Source organism: Somniosus microcephalus, chromosome 32 (assembly GCF_052327205.1).
Source record: "Somniosus microcephalus isolate GS21.2 chromosome 32, FLI_Smic_1.0, whole genome shotgun sequence".
NCBI lineage: Eukaryota > Metazoa > Chordata > Chondrichthyes > Squaliformes > Somniosidae > Somniosus > Somniosus microcephalus.
The window spans coordinates 33,392,269-33,416,687 of NC_141018.1; the positions used below are offsets into that span (position 1 = coordinate 33,392,269).

At 42.4% G+C, this 24,419-nt stretch overlaps 1 protein-coding gene across 6 annotated transcripts in view; it reads right to left on the reverse strand.

The window, feature by feature from the left end:
* Positions 1–24,419, reverse strand: part of peak1 (pseudopodium-enriched atypical kinase 1) — a 135,215-nt gene that overhangs the window by 89,772 nt on the left and 21,024 nt on the right. For 5 of the 6 annotated variants that reach the window (XM_085972342.1, XM_085972345.1, XM_085972343.1 and 2 more), the window contains exons 2-3: positions 24,193–24,244; positions 23,647–23,797 (exon numbers count right to left, since the gene is read on the reverse strand). The gene's annotated coding sequence lies outside the window, so the exon portion shown is untranslated. The remainder of the gene's footprint in view (positions 1–23,646; positions 23,798–24,192; positions 24,245–24,419) is intronic. The other variant, XM_085972340.1, reaches the window with a different exon arrangement.

Below are 24,419 nucleotides of genomic sequence, written 5' to 3' on the forward strand. Positions count from 1 at the left end.
GGGCAGGAAATCCCCGTAGCTTCTCCACGGAGCGGAGCCGGAAGTGGTGGCTTTATGGGGAGGAGGGGGCAACCGCGGGAGGGCACTGGCGGGCCGACAGCAGCTGGCAAGAATCTTATAGGGCCAGGGGGGCTGGCCTCACAAAAAATAGTGCCACAGCATTTCTGGTGGCGTTTTGAGAGTGGCCTGCAACTCTCCCTTGAAGGGCGGCTCGTTGGTCAGTACCAGTGGACAGAGCACGTTGCAGCACCACTCTGCTCACTGGTACCTGGAAATTGTGTCGGGAATCCAACAAAAGGCACAGGACCCCGATTAGCATATCATTGAAACAGGCGGACGCTACGGCCGCCCATTTCCAGGTCAGATCAAAAAATGGCGGCAACGCTTCTCTCTTAGGCAGTCCCTCGGAACCGAGGATGACTTGCTTCCACATTAAAAATGAGATCTCAGGTGACTGAGGAGTCCAATGCGGGACCTACAGTCTCTGTCACAGGTGGGGCAGACGGTGGTTGAAGGGACGGCTGGGTGGGGTGCTTGTGTTGACGTGCGCTCCTTGCGCTTGGCTTCCGCTTGCTGCCAGCGAAGTGACCCGAGGTGTTCGGCGCCTTCCCGGATGCTTCTCCTCCACTTTGTGCGGTCTTGGGCCAGGGATTCCCAGGTGTCGGTGGGGATGTTACACTTTTTCAAGGAGGCTTTGAGGGTGTCCTTGAAGCGTTTCCTCTGCCCACCTGGGGCTCTCTTGCCGTGCCGGAGCTCCGAGTAGAGCGCTTGCTTTGGGAGTCTCGTATCGGGCATGCGGACAATGTGACCCGTCCATCGGAGCTGATTGAGTGTGGTCAAAGCTTCGATCCTGGGGATGTTGGCCTGAGCAAGAACACGGACGTTGGTGCGCCTATCCTGTCAATGGATTTGCAGGATCTTGCGGAGGCAGCATTGGTGGTACCTCTCCAGTGCTTTGAGGTGCCTGCTGTACATGGTCCATGTCTCTGAGGCATACAGCAGGCCAGGTATCACTGCTGCTTTGTAGACCATGAGCTTAGTGCCAGGTTGAGGTCCTGGTCTTCAAACACTCTTCCTCAGGCGACCGAAGGCTGCACTGGCACACTGAAGGCGGTGTTGGACTTCGTCATCGACGTCTGCCCCTGTTGACAGTAGGCTCCCGAGGTATGGAAAGTGGTCCACGTTGTCCAATTTTGATAATCGGGGGGCAGTTGTGTGTGGCGGGGGCAGGTTGGTAGAGGACCCTTGTCTTACGGATGTTTAGTGTAAGGCCCATGCTCTCGTACGCTTCGGTGAAGGTGTTGACGATGGTTTGGAGTTCGACCTCAGAGTGAACGCAGACGCAAGCGTCGTCTGCATACTGTAATTCGACAACAGAGGATGGGACGACCTTGGATCTGGACTGGAGGCGACGGAGGTTGAGCAGTTTCCCGTTTGTTCTGTAAATTAGCTCCACTCCAGTGGGTAGCTTACTGAGGGCGAGATGGAGCATTGCAGCAAGGAAGATCGAGAAGAGCGTTGGTGCGATGACACAGCCTTGCTTGACCAAAGCAACAGCAAATACAAGGCGGTAAGTGCTGCACAGTGATTTTCAGAGCGTTACCGCCCAGTTCCTGACCAGCTGAGGTCCTGAAAATTGCCACCAGTGTTTATACATAAAGTATTATACAACCCCAATCATTTTCCTACATTCATCATGAAACAGAAATATAGATACTTAATATTCAGTCATAATTACAGAAGTGGAATTTTGGAGTAATGCAATTTTACATTGCCTCCTGAGGCTCCGGTGTTATTAATGTACAGGATACAGTGCTAGCTACAGCCATCAATATTTATAACAGCACTGCAGAAACATTTGCTATCCGAGATAAAGACATACCACAAATATTTTAAAATGGGACCCTTCAGATGCTTTACAACTTTTGCCAGTCTCTGAAGGTTTAATAAAATAGACCGAAGCATTTCAATCTGATTTACAGACTCACATCCACAGATAATTCAATGGATACTGAAATTCAAATACAAGATACCGTGGAAATGTTAAATAAAAAAATAGTTTTGGCCAACAACTGTTCAGCATCAAATTACTTCTGTCTAGACAGGCCAGAACATGCTTATTGTGATGTGCATGCCTGCCTAAACAGTCCGGATGGATTGGTGCCATTCTATAGTGATACCTGTTGCCAATTCAACAGCAACATCAGTTGTGGCATTTGTTGTGCTGTGCCATCATATAATAGATCATTCCCCATTTTCAGCATGTTTCTCTCCTGTTTTTTTCCCCTTTCTGCCACAGTAAGATTACTCTTGTGAAGTTTCCACAAGCAGAAAAGCAACCAAAAAATATAATTATTGATTAGAAATGACAAAAGCAAGTTTAAAATTCCAATCTGACATGTCCAATCTGGGAAAAGATTGCATCAACTGGTATTAACATTTTCATCTCAGACATGTCTAACTCAGGACTGACTGGCCTAAAGAATAAACTCGGTTATAAGTGAATGGGGGCCACTCCAGGACACACATGGACTATCCCTGCTGCTTACAGCATCAGAGCAGCTCTAGGTGTGAATGGGCACCTGCCATTTGGGTCTGCAATGCTACTGGGAGCCAAACACAAGGAACTCCAAGGTACCCCCCCCCCCCCCCCCCCCCCCCCCAAGATTTTCCCTCCCAAGTACAGCCGGCAACCCAGCAGCAAAGGAGATTGAACAGCTACAATTGCTAAAATGCAAAAGCGCACTTTTAACCCCTCTTATTTGAAACCAATTTATCTAATTCCACACCAGTGCTTCAGACATGTTTTCCTTTTTCCGCAACCGAGGATTCCCCTCTACCGTGGTTGACACTGCCCTCGACCGTGTCAGTTCCATCTCCCGCACTTCTGCCCTCACCCCTGCCCCTCCCTCCCGGAACCACGATAGGGTTCCCCTTGTCCTCACCTTTCACCCCAGCAGCCTCCACATTCAACGGATCATCCTCCGGCATTTCCGCTACCTCCAAAGTGATCCCACCACCAAACGTATCTTCCCCTCCCCTCCCCTTTCAGCATTCCGCAGGGACCGCTCCCTCCGAGACACCCTAGTCCACTCCTCTATCACCCCAAACAGCCCTTCCCCTTCGCCTGGCACCTTCCCGTGCAAGCGGAGGAGATGTAACACCTGCCCCTATACCTCCCCCCTTCCCACTGTCCAGGGCCCCAAACACCCCTTCCAGGTGAAACAGCGATTTACTTGTACTTCTCGCAATCTAGTATACTGTATTCGCTGCTCACGATGCGGTCTCCTCTACATTGGGAAGACCAAACGCAGATTGGGTGACCGCTTTGCGGAACACCTCCGTTCAGTCCGTAAGGGTGACCCCGAGCTTCCGGTCGTCTGTCATTTTAATTCACCGCTCCATTCCCACTCGGACCTCACCGTCCTTGGCCTCTTGTATTGTTCCACGGAAGCTCAACGTAAACTCGAGGAACAGCACCTCATCTTCCGATTAGGCACTCTGCAGCCTTCCGGTCTCCATATCGAGTTCAACAATTTCAGATCATAAGCTCGGCCCCTATTTCATTTTTTCTTGTAATTTTTCCACTCCTTTCCCCCCCCCCCCCCCACCTTCCTTTTGTTTCTCTCTCACACCTGGCAGCTATCTCTTGCCCTGCCAGTACACTTCACACCTAATCTCAGCCTATTACCATCTCTTTTACTTCTTTTGTTTCTTTTATTCTTTTGTCCGATCGCAGCCCTGCCTTCGATCTAGTTTCTTTTCTTTCCAGTTTTGAAGAAGGGTTCGACCCGAAACGTCAACTCAAATTTCTCTCCACGGATGTTGCCTGACCTGCTGAGTTTTTCCAGCATTTTCTGTTGTTATTTTTTATCTAATCCTTTGGCTATTGTAAAATCCAGCTAAAAATTTTTAAATGTGAGCAAGCAACCATTTCAAACATGAACTACAGGCATGACCTCTCCCGAATATGTGGCCACTCACTTATTTTGAACTTTTTCTCAGCTTTCAACATCCAATTGCATTGAGGGAATTTAAGTCCCCTGTGCCCCCAACAAAAAAGCATAGCAGCAATGTTTAGACAGCCCTTCACTGGCTGCTGGTGCCTGACATTCCACCCCGTAATGCTCTAAAAATCATACACGGCATGCCAGGAGTACCACTAAAATATTTAAATATAAGTAGCCTTTACATTATGGTGCGAGTTCAGCTCATTTTGGTGCTGGCACATAGACTGCCTAGAAAGCAGGGGCCGCTCCACTGGGACCACACCATCAGTCCTGCAATGTACTAAAGCAGCTCTCTGGTTCCTTACCCAAATGGTAATTCTTCATGAGTAATTCTAAACAGTGAGCATCAATCAGTACACTTGTTGACTGCAGGGTCATTGCTCCTCAGTCAATCCTATCATCCCCACACACAAACAGGATCTTTTCTGAAGAATTCACCAGTTTAAAGTAGGGGTTCAATGCTGATATTTCCCTTTCTTACCCACTGGACACAGGCCAGCACCCTGGCCAACTCAGCACACACCATGGATCAAACTGATGTCCTACTTAGCATGTACGACTCAGTGCCAAACCAGCAGAGCATTTGCCCTGATCCATCATGGGAGCTAAACATCACATGTTTTAGCCATTAATTTAGCAATGTTCCAACTCTCCTCCAAACTGTACAAAAGACTACCTCACTAGCAGGGACCTTGTTATGAAAGATGGTAACTGGACAATGAAGGCAAGTGAGACAAAAAATAAGCCTTTTTATCTAAGTTTTAACTTGATATTGGCTTATTCAACATAGCACTCTTAAAGCTATTGGTTGGAGGAGATGTTCATCCAATCAGTTTGACTGGATTTGAGCCAAAGTCCAGTGTCTAACCCATTGCATGACCCGTTCTGTCTATTCTGAGTACTTGGAGTACAAAGCATAAATGTAATCAATAACTGGGCAATTTTCAAGCTATACATCACATCTGGCAGTCTTCCACAATGGACATGGGTTGGCAGTTACGATTTTTCACAGCTAATGAGACCAGAACATCAAGTAAAAAATTTAAAAATGGATGAAAGATAAAAGTCTGTTATTGATAAAATGAAAGATGAATTGCCCTCCCCATTCATGAAAATATGAAAATAGCAGGTTTCTACATCAAACTTAATGAGCATTTACAACTGATAAATGTAAATAGACGTCAGTGTCAGAATCAGTGATTCATCATCTCATTCTGTGGCATCACACACTTGTTTCAGAGGACCCATCCTTCATGCCTTCTGGGCCTTCTCGCAGACTAATGACTGAACCATTCACAGCTTGTAAAAAAAAAATGTTGGTAAACTCATTCTGCAATTTTTATTTTTTACATTCACACACAGTACAGGTACAATAGAAGGTAATATGGAAAATTGATTAACTATAGGAATCTCTCTCATTTGCCCCTTTTGTGGAGCTTTTTATATATATATAATCTATGAAATGGATATATTTTTGTGAAACAAGTGGAATTATTTGAATTAATTTATTTCCACGAATCAGCATCATCTCAAATTAGAAATTGATTGAAAAGCTAAATGGGAAATTTAAGGTCAAAAGATCTTGAAAGAACAACTTTTTATTGGCAAAGTACAACAGTACAATTTTGTTCCTTCTCCTGGGATCTCGCCATACTAGACACCGTCCCTGCTAAAGGTCAGCAAGCACTCTACTCCCAACCATTTGTCCGTTCCCTTCGATAACTAATGTATTTTTAAAATAGCAATTGTAAATTATATTTCACTACATCATATTATCGTTGAAACTGTTAACTTAAAAGGCTACACTACATACAGTTCTGCCACCCAAAATTAACAAGACTAAGTATTTAACTTAGTTTCTTTTCAAGATGAACTAGCAAAGTTATTTTGCAGCGGATGTCATCAGTCTGTAAAAATTGTGTCGAAGTTGGATAATTAATCCACAGGCTTTCCTATTCAGTGTAATTAATATATCCGATAAAGACTGAACCTACAGCTTTTGAGTCTCTAAAGGAAGCATATTTACAATTAGCCTAATTGGCAGAGTAGGGCTAATTAGCATATCAAATTTTATAGCCTCCGAGTTGTGTAAAGCAAAATTTAAGTCAAGAACGCCTATAGTGAAGGGATACAGTGAATGTGGAAATAGGAATTTATAACCAAAACGTAAAAATAAGGACAAAATATGACTTTAAAATTGGACTGAATTTTGTCTGTGCATTTAGGTCCAATTATTCCCTGCCTTCGAACCTTACTTCACCTGAAGATTGCACCTGGTCTTGACTCCCTTTGTACAATGCCATGGAAGATCAACTAGTCTCTCTCTCTCTCTCTCTCTCTCTCTCTCTCTCTCTCTCTCTCTCGTCTCGTCTCTCTCTCTCTCACACACACTATGATAGGCATACACAACGGTTGCAGCACTGAGGAAGAGCAAGGCGACAAAAGGAAAGACAGAGGAATACTCAAGATGCAAAGATACTGTAATAGGAAAAAGCATCGCACAGACACACACAGTGACTGACAGAGTGAAAGAGGCAGACAGGAAGAGTGAAAGATAAATAGGGACAGACAGATACAGACATATTTCTTCTTTCGTTTTGTTCTGGAGCATAAATGTAAATGCATTATGAAATCATAACCTGTATTTGAATTTCCTTGCCACTTCATAACTACCATAGGGCCAATATTTTTGTCCATAACAAATTGTCTACTGTCAAATATCTACTCACTCTCAACATCAGACAGTGACTTTAGAGGAAGAAAAGGAAACCATTTTTTTTAACAAAGCATTGGTCAAGGGCCAGAACAGTTTCTGTGGTAGGGATGAATGGCTAAAGTGGATCCATCCCCTCACTTGTCTGGGACCTTTATGTACACTTATAGCTGTGCCACCCATGTAAATACTGGCCCCAAACCAATTTGGTTCTAATGTATATTCCAGCCAGATCAGAGACAGGTGCATGGGTAAACATTGTTAAAGCAGCCCTTTAGTTATAAATCTGAAGCTTGGCTGACATATTATGCACGTTCACTTGTGACTTGAATTTCAACACAGTTCCTGCTGTTTCTCCTTTAGATGCAAACCATCTGGAAAACATTTCCATTATTCTCTCGAACGCTGGCTACTATAATCCAGCCTTTCAACCAGTTTTCTGGAGCCCTGAGATTTCTAAAGCCATCCTGTCAACGAAGAGATCCTGATTTTTCTATATGGGGAAAGGAGGCCAGATCTTCAAAAAAAGCAGCAGCTACTAGGAGCTTTGGTGCCAACTATCTACCAGAACAAGCTATCCCACCCTTTGCTCTTTCTAACTCAAAAGCTGGAATTTTTCACAAGTCTCAATCATCTTGGTTTTGTTGCCATGGATAAGCATTTCCTCTACATACAATTCTGCCACATTTCCTGTGTTTAACACTTCAGCTGCTGAAGACAGCAACTCATCTGAATGGGCCATTTCCCAGGCCACTGATGAGCCATTTTGTTTTTCATTTCATACTTTTGAAGGACAGTCTTAAACCATGTGAACATTTCATCTGCTCATTCCAATCATGTAAGCAGGTTAAGCTTTGATATTTTGTCAGCAGATTGTCTAGAAAATTGTCTCGAGGAATTTTTTTTTTTAAGTTAATCAGGAACTGAACTATAGAGATGCAGGTCCCGGTTTCAGAATGAAGGCAGCTGTGTGGAGAGATGCGAACAAATGACAACTTGCGCCAAATATATCTACACCATGCATGCGGTCAAAGCACAAAGTAAGTTGCATAGGGCATGGATGAACAGGGCATTATGGTTTTTGAGATGGTCAGAGAAAATTTTCAACTTAAATACATCTTCTAACTATAAATTTCAAAAAAGGCAATGTGGTCTCACCGATGCACTCCTGCACACAAAGGTTAAATCATTATTGTTTTCAATAAAAAAATAAAGAAAACAAATAGCATAAAAGGTTTCAACCATTCTATACCATGACACCAAGTGCAGCAGTGAAAGTTACAAAATAGGTCTTAGGATTAAGTTATCTCCAATTAAAAAAGCACAAAAGTACTTTTCAAATAGTGAATTACAAATCATAGACCTAAAGATTTAAAACAGCTCCAGGACAATTTTTCAAAATTGTAATTTAAAAAATATTATGTAAATTTACTGGGAGAAGAATAAAAGAGAATGAGCTTAAAACTCATTAAATTTTACAAAGCAAAATATCTCAATGATGAACAACACTGAGATCTATTGCAATAGTAGGGACAAAATCATTAGTTAAATGTTGCCACAGTAGATGGCCTCTTGCAGATGGAAATATGAATGTTGGGTTCTCGATACGATATCCCTGGGTAAGGGGACTGTAGCATCGAGAACCAATATTCATATCAATATTCGCACAGCTTCCACATCACATACTTAGTGTTATGTGCCACTCACAAACTCAAAAATGGAACAATGGCAATAGTGCAGTTCTGAAATTGTCAGGGTTTCCATCTGAACAAACAGTTGATGTGGTTTTGTAGAATTTTATATGATGAAGTTACAATGTCAAACTCTTCATGGTATTAGAGCTTAGCTGGCCACAATTAGGCTTGGCACTAAAGGCATGGCAAAATATTGTAAGAAATTCACAATCTGTACAGTCAAGCAATTAGTCCCTCTCTGTCGAATAGATGACCTTGTTCTGGGCCACACCCTTTGTCAGAAGTGTTGCTAACACTCTTGCCTCAGAGTCAGAAGGTTGTAGGTTCAAGCCCCACACCAAAACTCAAGTGCTTAATCTAGACCAACATCTCGGCACAGTAGCGAGGAAGTGCTACACGTCAGGAGGTATAACCTTTTGGATGAGACAATAATTTGAGGCTTCATTTATTCAAAGTCCACGTACAAACAGGAGTGTCCCAATGTAATACAGGTTTTGGCAGTACAATTCTGAGAGCACAGTGATTATTGTCCTGAGCTGTCAAGTCAATGATGGTTGGCAAAATCATGCAAATTGATCCAGGTCACCAACCTGCAGGTGGCATCGAATAAATCTCTGTAACCCTCTGCATGTTAGGAGAAAGAAACATACTAGGCGATCAACATTAACTGCCAACTTCAACATTTTATCTGAATATTTATGCCTGTTTTACTTCTTACATCCCTTCCTCTATTTAGCCTTTTTCCAGTCAAAAAGAATGAAGATAGAAACGTAGCTCACATTCACATTTGATAATGCCAATGCTATTAGACAGTTGTAACAAAACTTCTCACAATGCACTTTTTTTTTTAATGCAGTAGTCTAAAATTTAATGAAAATTCTAATTCTTAGGAGGATTTTCCCAGTTGCCAGAGCCCCATGGGTGTATTAGTGTAATTCTGTAACAGAGGGTGGATGCATTTCCCGTATCATGTCCTTAGAAGGGTCACTGAAGAGCATTGTCAAACGCCCTCAATTGTCAGTAAGTGCCTCATACATCAAGTCGCTTGCAGGAAATTGATTGAATAAATATGAGATGGAATGGATACGAGCTGGTCCCTTTTTGGAACTTTAAAGAACATAGGGTGGAATCTATATAACAGTAGGGATTTTATGAAATATAATTAAAGCTAATGTTATGGCTTAGTAAATGAATGGATAGGTTCTATGCAAGTACATGACGCACGGGTGTCAAGCTAAAGAGTAAAATCGCTCGAAGCCACTCAAGGCAACAAATGGCAGGGATTTTGTGGGTGGATGTTGAACTTTCAAAGAATGAAGACCATAAAGGTGGTACAGTAATAGATTTCTCCTTTATTATTCAAATATGAACATATCAGGGCAGTGCGGAAACTGGCAATGGCACTATGAAGATGTACAAGTTCAGGCCACCTGGAAGCACCAGTATTCTTGAGTTAACTAGTCAGATCAAGACAGTAATGTGTTGGAAGTATATAAATTGTTCTAGGTGGTTGCATTACCAAAAGCTTCCACTGTGCAATGACCAACTCTTGTATCAACCTTTCTTTCCCCATGCATCCTGCCCTGGCCTGCCAGGAAGTGAAACAAGACAATGGACTCTATTGCCCAATTCACTCAGTACTGTAATGGATTTATCAAAGCTAGTGATAATCACAATAAAGCTTTGTGCTATTTGTGACCCACCTCCCCTTCAGCTATGGCCCTCAACACATGTTTGGCTCTACAAGCTTCTTTAAATCCATTCAGTGATTGCCCAGCCATGGGATCTTGCCAGAGGTTAAATCATTGCTGTTTACTCTCTTGCAGTCCCGAGATAAATGGAATGAAACAAAATGAGCCACGGTCAGGGTTATATCATTGCTCTACAAACTATAACCATGTATAAAGGTAGATGAACTTCCACTGACGAAGATAAATTAAACTATTCCACACCAACACAAGAAAACTGATTTGGATTTCATAAATGCAAAACTGCTATGCCTTTGTACATTAATGTTTCACGACAAAAAGATAATCTCATATTCTTAACTTTATGGCGTTAATTCACCCTTTGCGTCTATAGCGGCCTTTGTGCATGCAGTGAAAGATTATACAGCTTATTCAACAAATACTATGAACTAAAAGCTTCTGTATCATTTTCATTCCTCTGACACAACTATGATTTGCACTTTAGACATTACTACAAAAATAGGTAGAGTACAGAAGAAGACAGGAAATGCAAGTAGTCTTTTGGTCAGTTGGTTACCTTCGCCTTAGACTCAATAACACAACGTACAGACCGTAACCCTTCAGCCCCTGGGACAGCTGGCACTTAAATATGCTGGTCTTAACAGCGATGATTTTTATCAATGGTCATCACGACTGACCTATTTAAAGACAAGGAAGATGGGCAACAAATATGCTGGCCTTGCCAGTGACGCCCACCTTCCAAGAATGAATAAAACAAAAACCTAGATCTTGTTCTGCCTTCCACTGCTGAAGGGGAAGACGCAAGTAAAGTTGGATATTTTTAAAACCACAAAGGACACTCAATACAAAAGGCTCCATGCTCTAGCACAGGCAATGTTTTGTTTTAAATACAATGCACATATACAGTGCAAACTGACTGACCGCTTTCAGCCAAGGCTCCCAGCTTTTTGTTCTAATGCCCTTGACCTCGTAACATGTAATCGAAACCACAGTCTGAGCTGTAATTTATTTGACAAAGCACAACAGAATGTAAATGGTCGATCAAAGTAACGTCCCAGACAATAATGTGACAAGTCAAAAAAATACTACAGCTAAGTATTTTAAAGACTAGATTCTGTCTACTTCAGAATTACATCTATGAGTTTGAGGACACCAGGGTAAAAACACGATTATCTGGTGACAATTTATTGACAGCAGTAACTGACTAAGCAATGTTAATTTTGCAACCTTTAAACTCTCAATTTAAATTTGAAACAAGGTGTGGCAGATAATTATAAACCTATCTTCTACAATCCTGTGTGTGTCCTTTGCAAAACTACATACCGTCACAGCATAATGCAGGGACATACTGCACCATGTAATGGTAGAAGCAGATTCTTCCCAGTGATTCCCAGACCCATTAAGCCTCACTCAGATGGATTAGGAGTTTTTGGGTTAGGATTAAAAATGTAAACTTACTTTGATTTGTTTTCCTCTAAAAAAAAAATAATCTCAATTTCATGTGTTTATATTGGTTTGTGATCAATCTCACTCTTTTAATCACATAGCTGGCTCTAAATTTCCATGATGCTCATAACTCCTGGGTTGATTCTACAAAGGGTGAGTTCCCAATTATAGCCAAGCCTTTGAAAGAAGCATTTTTTATTTGAAGTAAAGTGTGTCATTTTTACACATTTAACAGTCTTGAAACTTGCCAAACCCTACAGCCTAAATCAATGGTTTTGAAACGTTTTCTATGTGGGACACCCCCCTGCAAAGATTAACATGTTACTGGGGACTATTCCCTTGTCCTAACTTCTAAAGATCAGTGTCAGCTAAGCAACAAAAGAAAATGCCATAATTGCAGGGAAGTACAGAACAAAAGTAACATGCTAGAAGTCAACAAATACAGAAAATCTCAGAAACCAGACGACAGGTGGACAGAAATCAGATGATCTGTCGCGCTGCTGGCAGCACCCAGCTTGAAAAGCCATGTCTAAATTGGACACAGCATATCTCAAACTTAGCTGAATATTTGTTTGGGGGGGGGGGGGGGGGGGTCGTACTTCTTTTCTTTTGAAGTTTCTGTCACACACCATCTAACTCTCAACACACACAGTTCCTAGTAACGCTTGTGGAACATTCCCAGCAGGCTGCCTAATGATCCTGTATCAAAGCAATGACGTGGGAGCTTGGAAAGACCAAAGAAAATAAGCGTTATGGAAATGTAAATTTTATAAGCAGAGTTCATGCTCACACTTGCATACATAAAAGCCAAACTGATCATTTAAATCGGAAGTGTCAAACCTTTTTACATGGGACGTGGTGCATATTCGATCGCGCCTCAGGGGCTACATACAAAGCTTAACTCCATGTTCTTATTAATTCTCATATATCTCATATCTCATGTTACTGATACTAACGCACCTTGATGTCCTGATTTATGATTAATCCATCAATGAAGTAACAGTGCGAAGAACAGCTCTTTCCAAAATTCAAACTGGAAGCAAATTAAAATTAAGCACAAATGGAACAAACTGGTGGGCTACATTTGACTGACTTAATTTGCTTTCTGTAATAAGCAGGGATGACTAATCAGTGTTTTAATAGCAATGTACAGCTTTTCTCAAATACAGAGGCAAACATCAGTGAAAGTACTTTTGAACTGACAAAGAAATCGTATCATCTTTTCATCTTTCTGTAACATGAGCAGTGATGCCACAGCTCAGAAACAGCGTTGCAGTCTCATCAGTCTCAGCTCCAGCGATATTTAGTTACAGCCCTTATAGCAAATGTCAATTCATGAAACAGAGCCCAAGGAAGAATGAGAAATAGCGTATAACCTAGTTATTAACAGGGCTTCATTATAGCTGCTATTTAGAAACTCCTTCCTGGGGTGCTGGACTAGAAACAGGTGCAGACTGCACTCCGTGTGCCAGTTAGAAGCCTGGCCACAGCATTAAGCAGCAGTAAATTAACAACACAAGAGAAAATTTTACCCCAACTTCCTTCCAGTATGAAATAAAATTAAGAACCACTAAAGTGTTACTTTAAGCAAGGTTGTTAATGTAATATACTCATTAACCTTGATAAATTGGTAGTCATCCAATCAACTACTGTATTTTGCAAGCACTATCTCTCATTAGTCTGCATAGTTAAGTAACAGGGCAACATCATTTAAAGTATGGCTACTCAAAACTGTGCATGAACTAGGAATACCAATAAATAGATTTGCAGGGTATAATAAAAATAAAATCTTATCTATCGTGTATTCCATTACACCTCACGAATGAGTGTGCTAGAAATAATTAAAGGATTTTATAAAGTACAGCTAAATAAAACTCAATTTCCCTCTAATCCACTGCCAAATAAAACTAGAAAAAGGGCAACAGGAGAACTGAAGCTATATATCACCATTTGAATATGTTTGATGCTTTCATGCTTTTCATGAGCAACATCGACCTTCCCATTCACAAAGACTTGAAAAACCCACCATGAAAGCGCTTAAAATCACGCCGGCCGTTCTGGGAAACAGCGGCCAATATTCGTGCAGCTGGTATCGGCCCACTATCCAGGTGGACGGAGTCGTGGGACACACGCAACATAAAGGACCAACACCTCATCACTGACCAAACAGCAGAGGTCCCTGGCTTCGACCTCCCTCGCAGACAGTGGACGGCGCTCAACCCAATCTGCACAGGGCACAGACGTTGCGGCCACCTGCTCCACGAGTGGAAAGTGAGGGACGGCCCGAAGTGTGACTGTGACCACGAGTCCCAGACCACGGAACACATCACATCAACCTGCCCACTGAGATCTGTTGCAGGAGGCACCTCATTTCTCCACTTGGCATCTCAGGAGGCCATCGAACGGAGAGCCAAAGTAGACGTCCCATTAGAAGCTTTTCCCGTCATATGAAACAACAACAATTCTGCCTCTATTGTACTCACCACACCCACACATAGCAGCAACCTAAGAAAAATTCAACTGAAACAGTATTAAAGAGAGTAAACCATGTACAAGTAGCACAAGTAACTCAGCAGGTTAGAGCTCTACTAAACTGCACTAAACAATAGGAGGATGGAGGTTCACATCGACAACTCCTCACAGACGACCAATTATGTTGTTGCAGAGGGTGTAATGGAAACAAGAGATAATTAACTGTTGCAGCATTGTAGGGTAATGAAATCCACCCAAAGAAACGGTGGTTGCTAGTACTTGCAGAGGCACCCTGGGACCATTTAAGAAAACATCGACTCTGAAGGTACCAGCTGTCATTTTTCTGCCTACCATTATTCTACCAACACTCTCCTGCTCCCCCTCCCATTTTGTTCTCGTGCAAGGGGGCTGGTGCTGTATAATTCACTCTACAATATAAACATGGTGGATTCCATAGCGCCAGCAGACTGTGTCTAATTATAAAACTGCTTCTTCATAGAATAGCTTGAGCCTGATGCAGGACCGGTGATAAATTTATAACATCAATAGCCTTTAAATGCAATTTTTGAACTTGGATGAATATGTATATGAGTATTTCTTTATACCACTTTGGGTAATTTGAAATGAATGATATTAACTTATAAAGATAGACTCAAGATACCCAGAAATAAATTTCAATGGTGTAAAATAATTAAAGGAATCATAGGGGATCATGAATTATGCAAGTAAAGTTCATGCTGTTTCTGATCTGAACCATAGCACTGCACAACACCCTTCAAATGCAGTACATACAACACTGCTTAAGCAAAACTAAGCAGTCGGTTTTTATTTAAAATTTGTTACGGATGAAATGTCTGAAATCTGACTGAAGAGATGGTTAGCAACAAAAATCAACTGTGGAGGACAGGCACGTCAACAGAAGCTTGAGCAAGATAATGTGAATGGGGAATCGGCTCGGCACAGCAGCCTTCAATGAACGACTGTCTTGAAACGCTCACATATTCTGCAGTTCGCTCTCAGCATTAAGAGGTTTGTCTATTATACTCGTCTCCTACCTGCAGAATTATATGGTACATTATATCTGTGAAAATAGTTCGGGTTGAATTGTTAATAGGCTTTTATTTTTCGTTAAATTTGGGTTAAAAAAAATCAAGCGAAATCTGCTGCAAGCAAGTACATGCTTTTTAGGCCAAAAATAAAACTGAACAATTAATCCCAGCAACATTTTGGTAGGAACAAGTAAAACATTAAGTAAATAAAAAGTGAGTTAAGAGGGAATTGTCATAAGGTGTATCCTCAATGTCTCCTAACATAGAAGATAGGAGCAGGAGTAGGCCATTCGGCCCCTCGAGCCTGTTCCGCCATTTAATGAGATCATGGCTGATCATCCAAATTCAGTACCCTGTCCCTGCCTTCTCCCCATATCCCTTGATCCCTTTAGCCTTAAGAAATATATCCAACTCCTTCTTGAATATATTTAATGAATTGGCCTCCACTGCCTCTGTGGCAGAGAATTCCACAGGTTCACCACTCTCTGGGTGAAGAAATTCCTCCTACACCACAGAACTTTGTTCAGCCATCCCAGATGTGACACAGGCGACTGGAGCTGTGCTCTGTTAATGACACCCATCGGTACAGAGGACGCAAGTGCTCCCTGCGCCAAACAGCTACGTGTATCACATCAAAATTGCAATTTCTGATTTATCGGGTTAAACCCCAAGGTTCCCTCATTTATCTTTTCAGTTTACTTAGCCAAGATCCAATAACCTGATCTTTACACTGTAATTACTTAATTGCTATTCAATTAAGCCTAAATCAGGCTTGCTCTAACTAAAGACAGTGGCTAGTAATGTAGCAGAAATTGCATTAAAGCATTTCAGAAACACTGTCTACGTTTCTGCTGTAACAGAAATTTAGTGCAATGACAAAAGAGAAGTCTCTGCACTGAATATAGCGGTGGGTTGACTTTCAATTGGTGCGAAATCTGAAGTTTAAAACTGCAACTTTCAATTAGGTTATCCATAATAGAAACCCCAGTGACAATGCACCATCGAATAACAAACTGATGTGCTGAAAGCAGAGTGTTCTATCTCAGCATATCAGGTAAATAATAAAGTGCAGTTTCCGTGTATTGGGGCAGTATCAGACAAACAGACTTAGAGTTGGTGAACCGACAAACATTAAAACAAGTTCTGTGTCAAAAATACATGCTGCCATTACCTGTAACCTGATCTATGGTCATTGCTCCTTCTAGGCTATTGTGTTGATTATTTATTGCCATAGTAAATTCACAAATATCTCAGGAAAATGCCACGACATTTAAATAGTACAAAGGAATTATCCCCTCCCCTCAATGTTCTCCGCTCACCATTCCTCTCCTGAGAATGGTGACTCTTGCTGAGTCCTGAAGGACATAGCTGCCGGACTGGGCCTGCGGCAAGTGGTGAGAGAACCAACATGAGGGGAAAACCTACTTGACCTCGTCAATCTACCTGTCGCAGATGCATCTGTCTATGACAGTATTGGTAGGGGTGACCACCACACAATCCTGGTGAAGACGAAGTCCCGTCTTCACACTGAGGACATCCTCCATCGTGTTGTGTGGCAGTACCACCGTGCTAAATGGGATAGACTCAGAAAGCAGCTCAAAACTGGGCATCCATGAGACGATGTGGGCCATCAGCAGCAGCAGAATTGTATTCCACCACAATCTGTAACCTCATGGCCCAGCATATCCCTCACTCTACCATTATCAAGCCAGGCGACCAATCCTGGTTCAATGAGGAGTGTAGAATAGCATGCTAGGAGCAGCACCAGGCGTACCTAAAAATGTGGTGCCAACCTGGGTAAGCTGCAACACAGGACTACATGCATGCTAAACAACAGAAGCAGCGTGCTATAGACAGAGCTAAGCGATACCACAACCAACGGATCAGATCAAAGCTCTGCAGTCCTGCCACATCCAGTCGTGAATAGTGGTGAACCATTAAACAACTGAAGGGAGGAGGAGGCTCCATGAACATCCCCATCCTCAATGATGGTAGAGCCCAGCACGTGAGTGCAAAAGACAGGGTTGAAGCATTTGCAACCATCTTCAGCCAGAAGTGCCAGGTGCCATCTTGGCCTCCTCCTGAGGTCCCCACCATCACAGATGCCAGTCTTCAGCCAATTCAATTCACTCCATGTAATATCAAGAAACGGTTGAGCGCACTGGATACAGCAAAGGCTATGAGCCCCGACAACAGCCCAGCTGTCATGCTGAAAACTTGTGCTCCAGAACTAGCTGCGCCTCTAGCCAAGCTGTTCCAGTACAGCTACAACACCGGCATCTACCCGACAATGTGGGAAACTGCCCAGGTATGTCCTGTCCATAAAAAACAGGACAAATTCAATCTAGCCAATTACCGCCCCATTAGTCTACTCTCAATCATCAGCAAAGTGATGGAAGGTGTTGTCAACAGTGCTATCAAGCGGCACTTACTCACCAATAACCTGCTCACTGATGCCCAGTTTGGGTTCCGCCAGGACCACTCGGCTCCAGACATCGTTACAGTCTTGGTCCAAACATGGACAAAAGAGCTGAATTCCAGAGGTGAGGCAAGAGTGACTGCCCTTGACATTAAGGCAGCATTTGACTGAGTGTGGCATCAAGGAGCCCTAGTAAAATTGAAGTCACTGGGAATCAGGGGAAAGAAAGACTCTCCACTGGCTGGAGTCATACCTAGCACAAAGGAAACTGGTTGTGGTGGTTAGAGGCCAATCATCTCAGCCCCAGGGTACCGCTGCAGGAGTTGCTATGGGCAGTGTCCGAGGTTTAACCATCTTCAGCTGCTTCATCAATGACCATCCCTCCATCATAAGGTCAGAAGTGGGGATGTTCGCTGATGATTGCACAGTGTTCGGTTCCATTCGAAACTCCTCAATGAAGCAGTCTATGCCTGTATGCAGCAAGACCTGGACAACATTCAGGCTTGAGCTGATAAGTGGCAAGTAACATTCGCGCCACACAAGTGCCTGGCAACTGCCATCTCCAACAAGAGAGCGTCTAACCACCGCCCCTTGACATTCAATGGCATTACCATCGCCGAATCCCCCAACACCAATATCCTGGGGGTCACCATTGACCAGAAACTTAACTGGACCAACCACATAAATACTGCGGCTACAAACGCAGAGGCTGGGTATTCTGCAGCAAGTGTCTCACCTCCTGACTCCCCAAAGCCTTTCCACCATCTACAAGGCACAAGTCAGGAGTGTAATGGAATACTCTCCACTTGCCTGGATGAGTGCAGCTTCAACAACACTCAGGAAGCTCGACACCATCCAGGACAAAGCAGCCCGCTTGATTGGCACTCCCTCCACCACCGGCGTACCATGGCTACAGTGTGTACCATCTACAAGATGCACTGCAGCAACTCGCCATGGCTTCTTCGACGGCACCTCCCAAACCCGCGACCTCTTCCACCTAGAAGGACAAGGGCAGCAGGTGCATGGGAACACCATCATCTCCAAGTTCCCCTCCAAGTCACACACCATCCTGACTTGGAAATGTATCGCCGTTCCTTCATAGACGCTGGGTCAAAATCTTGGAACTCCTTTCCTAACAGCACTATGGGAGTACCTTCACCAGCTCATAACAGAACCTATCTGTGCTAAGTTATCACTGCTCCAGCTTCCACAACTTGGCTCAATTGGTAGCACTCTTACTGCCGAGTCAGAAGGTTGCTGGTTCAAGCCCCACTATAAGTTTAAGCACATAATCTAAAATGACACTTCAGTGTAGTATTAAGGGAGTGAGTGCTGCATTGCTGAAAATGCCTTTTTCAGATGACATGTTAAACTGAGGATCTATCTGCCTGCTCAGATGGATGCAAATTATGGCATTATTCAAAGATGATATACAGCAGCTCTCAGTGTAGTATTAAGGTTTGGCCACCCTATTCCACCACACTCTTTTAAGCTTCAAGCTATATTGCAATATTCCAGCACCTCTCAAAAACGCAGTGTACATGCAGCAGCAGAATGATGACATAGAACGGTCCATTGCTATCCTAGGAAATCATAACTGGTGGGAGATAGTGTATAGTGCAGGACAGCACCTTTGGATAAGGTGGATGCCGGTCTTTCTATTAATTCTGCTGCTCAAGAGAAATCAGGAGTGCAGGCATTTAGATACAGATATGGTCACTCATGGATGGAGACTATTTGGAGAACAAACAAACAGATAATAGTACTACAGGAAACTCTATTATCCGGCACCGACGGGACCGGCGTGGTGCCAGTTTATCAGAAAGTCCGGATTACAGAGAGGTATAGTTTAAAAGGTACGAGAGCTCCGTACACAGCAACAAATCCAGGCTTCCCTGTTGCTTAGCAACATGTGCAGGAACTCCGGCCACAGACCAAGCGTCCCTGTTGCTTAGCAACAAGTGCACGAACCCCAGTTACACAGCCACAGATCCAGGAACTGCCACTAATATGAAGTAAAACTTACTTGAACCTACTCCGGAATTTTGCCGGTTAACAGAGAGTTTCCTGTAGTGAGCACATGCGTGTGGGGGAGGGGGAAATCGGGTCATTTCGTCAGCTGATAATGACATATAAACCGAGCATACTCACTGCACAGTCAGAATATGCTTACGTACTAACCTCACGCTTAAGTGATTTCGTTAACCCTATAAAGTTACTGCACCCGAGGAACTTTACGGAGTCTTGCATAGGGCTAGCGTAAGCAGTCAAGACAAAGCTTGCAACCCTCGACGAGTTCTTTGCTCGTGAGGATTGATAGTACCAGTCTCATGAACCATGCATGTAATGGGCTTTTGGTGAATATTAGTAAAGATAATTAATCAAATATCTCTCTATCTTCTGAGTCCACGTGCCTGTATTATAAGTGAAGGATAAGGATTATCCTAAAGCCTCACGTTCTCCTGTTGCCCAATTATCAACTTGCCCATTAACAAATGGAGGTGTTCTGGAATGCGTGTGGCCCACCCTGCAACTTTAATCAATGGAGTTGCTCAGAATGAAAAAGGAGTCTCAAAATGGTAGCTCTCTATAGGCAGAAAAGTGAAGTACTAAATGAGTGCTGCTGTTGCACAACATTTCACCATGGCAACAATGTCCTTTCAAAGAATGTTAGACCTGCTTTTCATCGATTCTCAAAACATTGCCTGTGTTTTTCCATCTTTAAACTTATTATCCATGGTTACTGAATTTAAATGCACAATTTTCTTCAAGTAGTGTAGAATAACTACATTTATCAGTTACTAAATGGATACTTTTGTATGAATCATTTAGCAGACATCATAATGAAAAATGTATGTTTTCTATGCAGTGCAGCAAGTATACTGTAATGTCAAGAACCTCAACAGAAGACAAAGAAACTATGTAGCATTAGCTCCAACATTTATTGATTATGCCCAAGTAGCTCACCATCTGCACCATTCACTGAAATGTCATTGCACTTAAATCCTCCTTTTTAAGATTCACAGGTAGGTATTGTTATCCAGAATTTTTTTTCCTCTCCGAAGCCTTTAATAAAAAGTGACTTATCCTTACTCTCATCCCTGAATTTAATTTGGTATTTTGAATCGCCTCTCATAATAAATCATATTGGACATCTCTGTTTCTCCACAGAATGCATGCATTTAAAAAAGGAAGAATCTGGTGAAGAGAGGGAGAAAAATAATGTAACTCTGTCTCGTCTTTAGTAGTTTGATTATTTCAAGATAACTGGCAGCGAGTGTACATCATGGTTGACATTACAAAAAGTTGGTGGATGGACATAATTGCTGTCTGGTGTAACAAGAACATTATTCATCTAGCTCAGGATTTCCATTTCTTGTCCTTCTTCCCTCTACCAGGACAAATAGGAGCCCAGAAGAGACTGGGGGTACACCATGTGCAACCTTATTTTGAGATCTGGCAAAAAGTTCACAAGATAAATAAGGATGAGAACGGCCAGTCAGCCAATGTTAGTTCATCCATCCAGAAAGACCCCACCACCTTCTCTTGCATTATTGAATTGTTTCTTAAATAATTCCTGGGTTTTTACCACTTTTTACTCTCTCCAGATATCCATTCCATGAGTGTGAAGAACCACCTCTTAATACCAGTTCAAAATTTGCTCATTTGAACCTGTGTCCCCTTAGTCTGCTTGTGCAATTTAGTTTGAAGTGATTTTCTATATTTACCTTTTCCATACCATTTACTACCTTATGTACATACTTCTGTAAGATTACCGCTTAGTCACCTCCTTTCAATACTGAAAACCGGTTTCTTCAGTCTTTCCTTTTACCTCAAACACTAGGGTTTAACCTCTTGGCTGTTTGAACTGCCTCCAGTGCTTAAATGTCTCCTTTGTGTCTCAGCGGTAAGAACTGAACAGTATTCATGGTGTGTTCTGGACAGAGCACAATGCAGTTTGAGCAGGGTTTTCGCTCAGAATCTATGTACTTGGTTGACTGCTGTTTTACAGTAATTGGACATGTTGAGCTTTGAATTTACCATAACCCTGAGATGTTTTCCAACTTCATCTTAAGCGATTTCAAGTACAGTAGTATGCTGCTCATTTTTTCCTTCCTATGTGCAGTAATTTACATTGTCCATATGAAATTTCATCTGGAATTGTCCACTCATTTACATATTTCGTCCAACTAATTTGGTCTTTGCCGAGTTACCTCCTCAGAATCAACTGGCCCTCCTAGTTTGATGTCATCTGCAAAGTTGATCAATATGCATGGAGTTTCTTAATCCAAGTCACTGATGTAAATCAGAAACAGTGGTGGCACCCAATACTGTTCCTTGGGACATGCCACTCTGCGCTTCCTCCAAACTCCAACATAACTCCTTAACAAATACCGTCTTGTTTTCTACCCATCGGCCAACTTCGTACCAATTCCCAAGATTTACCCCGAATCTCCACCACTTAAAAAAGTTCCACACAAAAGGCTAATTGTTGAGTTTAGTCAAATGTTTCTTCGAAGTCAAGGTACGCGATGTCATAGGGCTTTCCACAGTCTACTTGGGCTGTAGCTACCTCATAAAAGTCAAGACGACTGTTCTCGCAGGATCTTCCCTTTCTCAGTCCATGTTGACTAAAGTATTATTGTACCAGATTATCAATTCCATTACTTTACATGACTTTGAAGCAAGATGAAGGAGTCTGTATTTGCTCTGTCACGCTCTTGAAAATGGGCACCACGTTAGCCTGTTGCCAATCTATTAATACCTTACTAGTGTTCCTCGACTACCTCGCAATGATTGTCACTGCCTCAGAAATATCCTCCCTTGTCTCTCTTCGTACTCTGGGCTAAGTACCATCTGTCACTGGGGATTTATTTGTCTTGAGCTTTGTTAGCCTACGACTTCCATCTCATTTATATTGATGTCAACAAGTCTAAGGGCGGCATGTTGTTGATGTCTTTCCTCTGTTTCAGTGTCATTTACATTTTTTATGCTTTTCACCTCTTCCTTGACTGCCCTTACTGGCAAAACATGATTTATTGCTGCAGCTATGCTTTTTTTTCCAACTCTCTCTTTGCCCTTGTGACCATCCTTTACTAATGTTTCTGCAAGTTCCTATATTCATCCCAGATAACTCCTTTACCTTCCCCCCGCTTTGCAGGACTTGCGGATGTTGTTTTCCTTATTTTGCTTCTAATTAAATGTATTTATCTATTTTGGCACATACTTGTTTAATCTACACTTAATGTTCCTGCATGCTAAGCATGATGCTTTTAAAATGCTTTGAACAAACCCTGCAAATCAGTTTGCTTAAGCTATTCACTTTTTTTTTTTAAAGTTAGCCCTTCTAAAATTATATACCTGGCTTCTGGTCCTTAATATTTCTGGATTCCAGATCATATCAAATTTGATCATTCTGTGGTTACTGTTCCCAAGATCATCATGACAGCATGTAATTAGGGAGGCTAATGGAATGTTGGCCTTTATTGCAAGGGGTATGGAGAATAAAAGAAGGGAAACATGTTTTGATGCAACTTTGCAGGTTCGCTGGCGAGACCGCACCTGGAGTACTGCGTACAGTTTTGGTCTCCATATTTAAGGAAGGATATACCTGCATTGGAGGCAGTGCAGAGAAGGTTCACTAGGTTGATTCCTGGGATGAAGGGAATGACGTATGACGAAAGATTGAGCAGGTTGGGCCTATACTCATTGGAGTTTAGAAGAATGAGAGGTGATCTTATTGAAACATGTAAGATTCTGAGGGGGATTGACAGGGTGGATGCTGAGAGGATGTTTCCCCTCGTGGGGGAATCTAGAACTAGGGGGCATAGTTTCAGAATAAGGGGTCGCCCATTTAAGACGGAGATGAGGAGGAATTTCTTCTCTCAGAGGGTCGTGAATCTTTGGAATTCTCTACCCCGGAGAGCGGTGGAGGCGGAGTCACTGAATATATTCAAGGCGGAGACTGACAGACATTTGAACTACAGGGGAGTCGAGGGGTATGGGGAGAGAGCGGGAAAGTGGAGTTGAGGCCAAGATTGGATCAGCCATGATCTTATTGAATGGCGGAGCAGGCTCGAGGGGCCGATTGGCCGACTCCTGCTCCTGTTTCTTATGTTCTTATGTTCAATTACCTGTATGTTGGTAATCATAAGTGATCCAGGCAAGTCAAGATCTGCACTGCCTCATGTAATTTCCCAGGTGTTTAATGGGAGAGAGGCTGCAGTAAGCCAATCAATGCCTTTTCCCCATCGGAAGCAGCCTCATCAAGTTGATCAATTCTCACTGAAAAAAAAATAGAACTTGCTAAAATGTCTAAATGTGTGTGGTCACATACATTTCTGTCACTCCTGGGTCATACCAAGGGCACTGGGTGCCACATGAAACTCCATCTATCTGGACTCGGGTTAACATGAAGTTTGAATCTCACTTTATTGTCCTTTAACGATTTGGGTTTTGTATTTTGTGTTTCCCCCAAAGAGGAAAGAAAAGGAAAAAGGCCAAAATTTAAGAAAATGAAAAATCACAATTGCCCCAAGTTACATAAAAGAAAAAAAATGACAAAGCATCATGTATACAAGCTTAGGATCCTGTAAGCTTCTCAGAACAACAAAAATTAATTACAGTAACAACAGGATTTTCTTTTCCATTTTTAGCTTCCCTTAATTTTATATACTTACTCTAATCTTCTTACAGGAACGTCTATTCTTGTAGATATCTCAAGTAAGGAATCTATGGAGTGAAAATATAGTTTTGAGTAAATGCAGGACGTTACTGGAATTATTAAAAGGGAGGTGGAAGCAGATTCAATAGTAACTTTCAAAAGAGAATTGGATAAACACTTGAAGGGGAGAAAATTGCAGAGCTATGGGGAAAGAGCAGGGGAGTGGGACCAATCGGATAGCTC